The sequence below is a fragment of the Fukomys damarensis genome, unplaced genomic scaffold (assembly GCF_012274545.1).
Source record: "Fukomys damarensis isolate Sample0158 unplaced genomic scaffold, DMR_v1.0_HiC HiC_scaffold_11, whole genome shotgun sequence".
In the NCBI taxonomy this organism is placed as follows: Eukaryota; Metazoa; Chordata; class Mammalia; order Rodentia; family Bathyergidae; genus Fukomys; species Fukomys damarensis.
In genome coordinates this window covers 28,607,636-28,617,647 of record NW_022900923.1, presented here as the reverse complement: position 1 = coordinate 28,617,647, position 10,012 = coordinate 28,607,636, and the positions used below count along the sequence as shown (strand labels likewise).

At 33.5% G+C, this 10,012-nt stretch overlaps 1 pseudogene; it reads right to left on the bottom strand.

The window, feature by feature from the left end:
• The window catches only part of LOC117285514, a 74,245-nt pseudogene that overhangs the window by 63,301 nt on the left and 932 nt on the right, over positions 1-10,012 (bottom strand).

Genomic DNA, 10,012 nt, shown 5'->3' with positions numbered 1-10,012 from the left:
AAAAAAAAAAAAAAAAAAAAATAGAGCACACATATGTAAATACCATACAGTTTCTCTGGTGTGATAAACTAAAAGTGTAAATAAGGATCAAAATGCATAATTGATATTGTGTAATAGGAAGAAAAGGTCTACGGAAAGTGGGAGGAGTAGGAGAAAGGTGAGAAGGGAAAAGAAAAATGAAAGAAAAGGAAAAAATGGAAACAAAGTCTTTGTAAATAGGGATTGGTGGAAGGGGTAAGGGAGGGCAGGGGAATGGGGAAAAATGAAGAATCAAAATATATCATGTAAAGGTACACTATCCCAGTGATGAATGCCACTGTACTGTATACCTAAAATGTACCAAAAAACAGCTGGGGAAAGGGTGCCTAAGATCGGGCCTAAGGGAAAGGTAGAAATAGCAGGTTCTAGAGGTTGGGTACTCAAGCTTTAGAACAAGCTCACCCCCAGAGAGTGTTCTGCTATGGCCACAGCATATACTTAGAGACAAATAAATAACCACAAATAAGATTGTCATGAAACACAGTCTCCCACGTAAGGCACATAGGGCTCACAAGAGCTCTTGGATGATTATGCTGAAGTCACTGGTGCTATGAGAAGCAGCTATAGGCCACAAAAGAAGACCATTAAGACTCAGGAAGAGTAAGAAATAAATCTCCTCCTCTTTAGTCTGTACTCTGGCCTCATCAACAATAGATGGGGCCAGGCGTGGTGGCACACACCTGTAATCCCAGCACTTGTGAGGCAGAGTCAGGAGGATTGCCACGAGTTCAAGGCTAGCCTGGGCTACATTAGTGAGTTTAGGGCCAGCCTGAACTACAAAGCCACACCATGTCTCAAAAAAAAAAAAAAAAAAAAAGGTGATATACATAATCAACACTTTGGGGAAAAAAAGACTAGAGAAGAAAACAAGAATAAAAATTTTAAAATTAAAAATGATCAAAATAATATCACTAAATGAAAAGCAATATAATATTTAGGTTTAAACATATGAAATTGCTATTTTTTATCATTTTAACCTATAGAGATGACAATTCTTTATGGTTCTGTTTGATATCAAGAGAGTCAAAATGAAACAGATAGGCAAATTCTTCCTATAAATTATATCATTAGGGACCAGGGATTTAGCTCAGTGGTTACGCTGCCTGCCTTGCAAGTGCAAGGTCCTGAATTTGATCCCTGGCACCAAAAACATTTAAAAATTAAAAAAAATATATAACATTAATCCAAACAAAAGGTAAGATATCTTCTAATTATACATACAATTCAAATTTTTAAATATGAACAATTCAAAAATAAAATGTCAGGATTTTGAAATCAGTGGAGTAAATAGAAAAAATAGTGTTGATATAAAGTGTAATGTGTATCATACACATTTATTTGATGGGAAGTTCTCTCCTTTCTCTTGCAAGGAAGAAAAGTCATTTGGATAAGCAAGAATGAGATTTCTTGTGAGCACTGGGTGAGAATTGGAGGAGAATAGTATGTATCACGGTGTATGTGTTTACAGGTGTACATGTGTGCCTCTGTGCAGGGCATGTGGGATGTGTGAAATAAAAATGTCCACCATGATATGAACAAGATTAGAAGGAAGAAAAGACTCATCTTCTTTTTACTGTAGTTCTAGTGCTGTGTGATGTGTACATGAGGCAATTTTTCTCAATTGTGACATGAATAAGATTTCCAAGAAGACAAGGCTGGTACATTACCTCACTACTGCAAGGTAGGTGCTATGCTGAGGTCTCCTGCGGAGATACCAAGCATTTCCACCCTGGGGGTGGAAAACAGACTGAAGTCTGAGCCAAGCCCATTTTTTTTGCCTTTCACCTTCCCCTTGCCAGTGCTTTATTCCTTCTTTTTCTAGCCCCCTTCTTCAGAAGGAAGAGTAAAACCTTTTGTATGAGAGATGTCAGATGCTGTAATGGGAAAAGCTGTTTCTGCTCCAATTAGCTAATGATTTATATGAATTCCCCCTTGGCCTATGACTTTTCCTTCTCGAAACTGATGCACTGGTTTTTCCTCATCCATGGAACCAGTTTAACTGCTTCACCATGCAACTTTCACTATTTCTCAGTTGTATATTTTTCCCTAATAAGAAAGCTTACTATGTAAATTGTCAAATTAATCAATTAGAGAAATGAATAATTCTAGAAAGCAAAAAAGTTTGAATCTAAGGAATTCTTTAAAAAAACTACTGTATCATATATTTCCCAAAGGCACTAATTTCACAAAGGTCACTTCAACTTTACAGACCAGAAGCCTAGACTTGGGAAAGTTCAAGAAACTATTCTTGATCTGCATAAGTCTACACTGTTTTAGAAACAGTATTGAGAAAAATGCTTGATACTACTATTCTAAGTCTGATTACAGCTTTATCATCTGAAATAGTTCATACTATTTGGAAATATTTTACAAAAATGTATCTGAACCAATTCAAGGGACAACATATTTAAAAGAGGCACACCTCTATTTAATTCAACAAGTATTTAGCATTTACTATATGCCAAATACTATGTGAGAAAGAAAATTGGTGTAAGAGAATAAAATTTTGAAGAATTCAAAATGTTTTCTGGGAGGTGGAAAGTACAGTTTTGGTAGTAACTATAGGAAGCCTCAGTTCACTAGGTTTCACCAAAGCTAGACTTTCCAACTTACTTAAATCATGGCTTTTGAGACTATTTAAAATAAATACCTATGCGAAAAATATGGATAAGCCTCTGAAAAATAACAAAGGAAGTAGCCATCAAAGAAACCCTGTAAATCCTTGCTTAGATTTTTCAAATATTAGAAAAAAAAATAACCACTGTAAGTTCAAGGACAGGACTGAGTGTTCTCTAAACCAGTTTATCTCAACAAGCAAGTGGTCTTGACTTGCTCTCCTAGCTCTCCTTCCTGTGAGTGTCATGACTATGGCTCCTAAATCACTCAGCCAACACTGCCTCCCTGGAAAACATTGCTCTTTGGCATAACTAGGGTACTAGTCACTGATTTTGCTACTACATATTTCAGAGAATGGTAAGTTAAATTCAGTAGGTCCTTTCCCTTCTGATTTCACAGCTTCCCAATATAGCACAGGATCATTCAGATGACCATGAATTGTTGGGACTTTGACACAGAAAGTAAAGAAATAAAAATGGTCTGCTGCTCCCTCAACAAGTGAAACTAATGATTTAGTTTTCATCCTTGGATAAATGTATATATAAAACAACTCAAGGGAAATTAGAGGAACAGTAATAATAACAATGCAGTGAATAGAATACCCTATGGGAAAGGCAGTAAAAGACATCAGGATCTTTCAGGGTGGTATGGCCATGGACAAAAGGGGATAAAAGAATGGTATGAAATGAATATAAGAAAGCTTTCTGAAAGAAGGGAAGTGCTTTCAAAATAAAGGACATAAGGTGCGCAAGAAGGTATGGAAATAGAATTCATTAAGTTATACAACCTTAATTTTTACTTTGTCAACAAAGATGCAGACAATGTAGAATAAAATAAATTTTGAAAAAAAGATACTTTTTGTCTTTTACTTTAATTTGGTGGAGAAGAAAAAAATTATAGATATAAAAAGAAACATGATTGTTAAAAATAGTTCTTGCTAGTTTTTTGTAAGAAGTCTAGACTTTTAAATAAAATCAATATTGGCAACATTTAAGTCTGAACTCACAAAAAAAGTGTCTTAAAGCATGGGCACAATCTTAATTTGGGAAGAATGCTTGGAATTTGCCTTTGGGCTTAAAAGTAATATTTCACTATTCTCCCTTCTTAAAAATTTAACAAATATTTATGTTATAAATCTAAATTATGTTAGAAACAAATAGATGATGTGAGACACAAATTTTGTCTTCCTCTATGGATGACTGCTGTAACCATTAGAACAGTCCAAAGTGAGACTAGAAAACCACAGAGTTGAATCAATGAACATATTCAAAAATGAAATCATCAACAATCCAGAAGGATCCGATGAACTTTTAAAGTCACTTTTAAGAAAGATTGCATGATTAGATGACTCTACCTATGAGCTTTCCATGTGAACAATTCCCTTTATTCATGCGGATCCTTTCACCAAGATCTCTTCCAGGCTTTTATTTACTTGCCTGGCATTTCAGAATTTGGCTCTTGAGGCATCTATATCACAATTTCTGGAATGCTTAGTAAACTCAGACTAGTCCCACCGCAGACCTACTAGTGAAAAATCTTTATGGGTGAGCCTGGAAGTCTACATATTTAGCAAGCTTTCCAAGTGACTGATATACACACTACAATTTGTGAACCACTGCTTTAATCCTTGACATTCTGTCTGGAAAGGCAGACCAGTAAGTTCTACGTGGAGTTATGATTGCTGTTACATAGTCATCTGTTCCTTAAAGAGTGAGTTAAGCTCACAAGCATTTTAAATTCCATTTAAGTCTCTGTCTATCTTTGGAGAATAAACATTCAACAAATAAAATATTCTCTAATCTTTTCCTTATAACAGATAACTTTCCATTCGCATGGGTATTATAATAAGTACAGTCATAGTTCTCAAAATTCTTTGTCTTACCAAGGAACATAGAGTGAATAAGGCCCGAGTTAACAGCAATGTTTAGTGAAGATTTAAATGTGTAAATATGTTAGATGGCTTTCATTTCTATCTGATATGAGAAAAGAACACAGTATCCCATCATATGGGTAACCAAAACTGCAGCACATAGGAAAACTAGGGGAATATTCACTCTTCTTCACTTTACTGTAAAAACAATGTTTGGCTGTATCATCAACCATAACTGCTTTATCATTTGTCCTATGGTCACAGTGGCATAAATAAAATTGATCATTTGAAAATCACAGCTACCATTTTTTCTATTATAATTTTTTTAAAGCAAGTGTAAAGGATCTAATTACATCATATTAAAATATATATTTAATAGTAAAAATCTGGAAAAGTAGACTAAATTAATAAAAAACATTGCTCAGTAAGTACTGTAAAATTATTTTTAACAATACTGAAGATATCAAATTTTGAATCTGAAATGCTGATAATGAGCACATACAACCTCAAATGCATAAACATAAAGAAAAAATAATATTAATGTTACTTAATTTTTCACAAATGTATTCTGTAAGTATGCGAGATTTAAATCCTGTCTGAATTATCAAAGATTCAAAGGATCTTTAGTTCTAATATTTATCTGTATTTTGAATTTTGATGATAAAGTTATCATATAAATTAGTTTTATTTTATACTCACTTTTAATTTCTCTTCTAAGGGCAATTTTTAAAATTAAGATAAGAATAAAAAATATTCTATAGGCAGAAAATATAGTTTCATTATTAAAGTCATCCTCCTTAGGTATCAATAGAAGCATTAAAGGTCACAAAATTATTCATGAGGAATATTTAAAAAGTTCTCTTCACTGGGCACATGGCACATGCTTGTAATCCCAGCTAGTAGAAAGGCTGAGTCAGGAGGATTGAAAGTTGCAGGCCAATTTAGGGAGACACCATCTCAAAATTTAAGAAAGCGGAGCTGGGATGTAGCTCAGTTCAAGGCCCTGAGCTCAGTCCCCAGTACCGCAGAATTTTAAAAAATAAAAGAAAACATAAATTTATGAGCGGTTTGACAAAGTTAGGAGCCTATTAAAATTTACAAATTCTAAATTGTAATTCATTTGCCAAGCTTCACTAATTTTAGTAAAAGAGTTTTAATTTATGGGACTAAGTAGGATTGGAAGAGAAAAATAATTAATCACAGAAAATGGCCTATTAGCATCCAGTTTAAAAGAGATCAGAGAAATAAAACATTCTCAAAAGAGTATCAGCTTTTGGAGTATTGTGTTATGATTTGTCCTAAGTAAATAATTAGTGTTTCTTCAGTTATAAAACTTTATTTACTTTAGTAGTACAACACATGCTCAGCACATGTATGGGCCTGGTTTTATCCCTAGCAGCATCAAAAAAAGGAAACAAGGAAAGAAAGTGTAAAAAGAGCTTGACTTAACTACTCTGACAACCAGATAATAGATACAGTGGCAGAGAATTAGTAAGGTGGTGGAGCAGGTTATGGAAAACAGTGTACATAATCTAATGGCAGATAGTCCTTGTTTGTAAAGATATTGACACCCATATCATAATCTTTCTAAAACACAATTCCTCCTTCGTAAACAAGTATATGCAATATCTACTTTCTAGAGTTTTTTGGAAACTGGATGAAATAATACCTGTAATGCATGTAGCACTACATCTCTGTATATGATGACATAAACTCTTCACTATGTATTAACCTCTTTATGTATATGTATATATACATATGTTATTTTGCAAGAAAATTCCAGAAAAATATAAAACTACATACAATGAATTGGTAGAATTTTTTTTTAATTTCTTATTGAGTTTATTGGTACAATCTAGGTCTACAATACAGTTACATTCATTACTGGGATCCTGTACCTTCAACATGACAGGTCTTGGTTCTCATTTTTTCCCCTTGTTAGTAGAATGTTTTAAAAATATGTATTCTAACTTAGGTTTAATGTGGGCCAGAACAAGTAACTTGGGCACATTGGAGGTGAAGTAAAGGTAGGAGAAGGCAGGTTTTGAAAATGATAAAATTGGTTTTCTGGTGAGCTTTTATTTGGAGCAGAGTAGAGAATGAGTACATGTTGGATATGACCTTAGTTATAGGATCTTGATTTAAATAAAAATAACAGATTTCTCATTTTTGGTTCTTATATTTTCATTCCTTTGCTCTGGCTCTTTACCTGTAATTCTTATCTTCATTAATACCACTACTACTTTTCGAGCAACAAGGGAGTCATCTTGACTCTTCTTCCCTCCACCATATTTAGTTGGTCATTTATTTATTTTTTAATTAATTTTATTGGTACATTTAAGGTATACAATATAATGGCATTCATCATTGGAAATTTGCACCTTTACATAATCCATCTTGATTCTTATTTTTCCTCATTTCCCTGCCTTCCCTTCAACCAACCTTTTCACCTCCCCATCTACAAAGACTTTGTTTCCATTTTTTCTTTTTCTCATTAACATTTGTCTTTTAAAAGACTCATCATGTTTCATTTAAATAAATGTGTTTGAAAGGAAAACATCATATTGTTAAAATGGAAAATGACTATCCATTATTATAATAAAATTGATCTTTAAAAAATAAAAAAAAATGTATTCTAAGTAGTCTATGTAGTAAATCATTATGTAGTCACTGAAAATCATATGTTCAAAGAATACTAAACAATATGGAGAAACAGTAATGATATTACGTTGAATAAAAACAGGACATAAAAATATAGATTCTGTGGGAAAAATGTATGCACAGAAAAAAATTTCTCCAAATGTTCCTTATGGTACTTCTGTTTGAGGAATTAGAGATGGCATTAATCATAGTCACAGTCAGATTTCTATCACCACAGTTACTCTTCTTTGACATACTCCTGTTCATTCACATCTATTTATTTGCTTATTTCCTTTTATTTATTTTGAGACAGGGTGCTGCAGGGTGTTGCTCAGACTGGCCTCAAACTTGTGATCTTCACGTTCCTAATTGAATATCAGCCACAATTGTTCTAATACAGTACAATGATCACTTACTGTGATCTAAATGCTCTTTACATAGCCAAAGATGTACCTATTTATTAAGGATTTGCTGAACATTTACTCTGCTCCGAGCATTAGAAGCACAAAGATGCACAGATTCTGTGTGAAGGAACTTACAATCTTGTAAAAAACATAAGAGAAGTTAAAAAGAAGAGAAGAAAGGTGTTGATGCTCTGATAAAGAGTATTTTCTTCATAGATTTGGGTTTCTCCAGCTGAATCTGGATATATGAGTAAGAATAGTTTTGCCTTCACATCTGTTAAGCATGATGTATGTGAGCTGTTCTCCAGAACTGTTTTGTAATTGGTGAGATACATGAGAGTAAAAATCAAGAAAGAATAGTGAGATATAAAAATTTCAAAGTTACCAACACAGACTTGGTAGGGAATTAAAGATATGAGAGTTCATAAATTTGGAAGTGAGCAGGACAAAGGAAACAGGAATGTGATCCAGAATCAGAAAACACACAATACCCTCAAAAGCACCATTAATCAAAGAACATACATAAGCAACAGAGAGGCCCACAAATAAAGACTGAGAAGAAATGGCCAGAGACATAAAACAGGAGCCAAAATAAAGCCAGAAAAAAACTCTCTGCATGAAGAGAGACCTTAAAGAAGGAAGGAAGTTGACAGTGAGACATTACATTAATTCACTGGATTTAGAACTTCCAATCTTTGGGATAACATTTGCCAGAAAAATACGTTTATCGGTGTGAACAGTCAGGTAAGTACTTGCAGGCATGGGAAGATAGGGCCTGAGGGCACTAAACTTAAAAAGGAATGAGAAAGGGGGTATAAGTAGACAATCCACAAAGCAGGAGATACAAATGAAAAACATATGCAGTATTTTTAAAAACCAACATCTCCAACATATAAACGAAAATGAAAACTAGATACCAATTTTACTTAGCAAATTAACAAAATATTTTAAGTGATAATACACCCTACCAGGAAGGGTACAATAACAGTACACACCATTAATAGGAATATGACATTAGTCCCACATTTTCCCTGCTACATACTTCTTATATGTACTTCTTGCTTCTTATATAAAAGTCTTATATGCTTTTGAATTCATCTTTCAAATTATCTTAAGGTGAGTATCTTCATGATTTAAGTCTCTATTTATTACCTCATCACTCTTCAAAAATAAATTTTCAAAACTATCCAAAGCTGCCCATTCTAGTACAGTTATACCCTATAAAGCTGTTTAGCTAGGCATATGACTAAAACTATGTCCGACAAGTTTACTGAAATCAATGTAAATGGAAAAAGAACAAATTCACTTGGTATTTGAAATTGGAAAGTAAAATATGAGTAGGCTGTAAGTATATTTTTAATGTGCTTCATATTTCCTAAACTATAATTTTAATGAATCACCAGAAATTGTTGTGTGTACATGTATTATTCAAGGAATCTCAGGAAAAGTACAGTCATCACTGAGCTCTCACTAAAATAGGTATAAGATTTTACAATAACTATTCTATGAGAACCAAGGTATCCCCTGTCAGTTATTAATATTATTAATATCTGGTGTTATTCTTCTGGGACTAATCAACATCATAAAGTAGGTGAATGAAGCTCTTCTTTAAAGAACTTGGCAATTTCCATTAACTATACCAAAACTGCACTGTTATTCCTTTGCATGCTAAATCAGTGATCCTCAGCCACGGATAATTTTGTTCCCCTCTCCCATGAGTGGTACAAGCAATGCCTAAAGATAATTTTGGTTGTCACAGCTGGGTGAAGATGGGGTTTGCTGCAGGTGTCTAGTCCGTAAAGCCCAGGGATGCTGCAAAATACCTCACAATGCACAGGACAGCCCCTCACAATTATACAATCTAAATGCCAGGAGTGGGAAATCTTGCTCAAGATGGTAAGACTGAATCAGTTTTCAGAGAACTTGCCTCATCTTTTGAGGCCCAACCAAACCTATTACCCTTTTCATGAGGTTTTCTCAAATGAACCCACAATGACATCGTCACTGGTTGAACTGTATCTAATTTAATTTATATTTGATTTGATGATATCCCATCTGAATGATGTTTTGAAGAATCAAATACATTTATTGCTGATGTTTCTCTCTTCCTTTTTTTGCAATTTGTATTTATCAAACTATTAGCTGTACATAGTAAGAAATTTGCTATTATTACATTTTTTTTCTGAATTGTCTTTTTAAAACTTCTCTGCGATATCTACTATAACACTGTTTTCATAGATAATAGGTTTTGAAGTGGGAAAGTAAGAAACTATTGTTCATCTGGCTAAAGTGTTTGGATGATATCTATAGTACTTCATACTGCTGTGTGCATTGCTTGGACATTCTAATAAGAATAAAAACAAAAGAGCTAGAGATTTAGCTCAGTGGTTCTGCCACCTACTTTATAAGCTCAAGAACCTGAGTTCAAAAAAAAAAAAAAAAA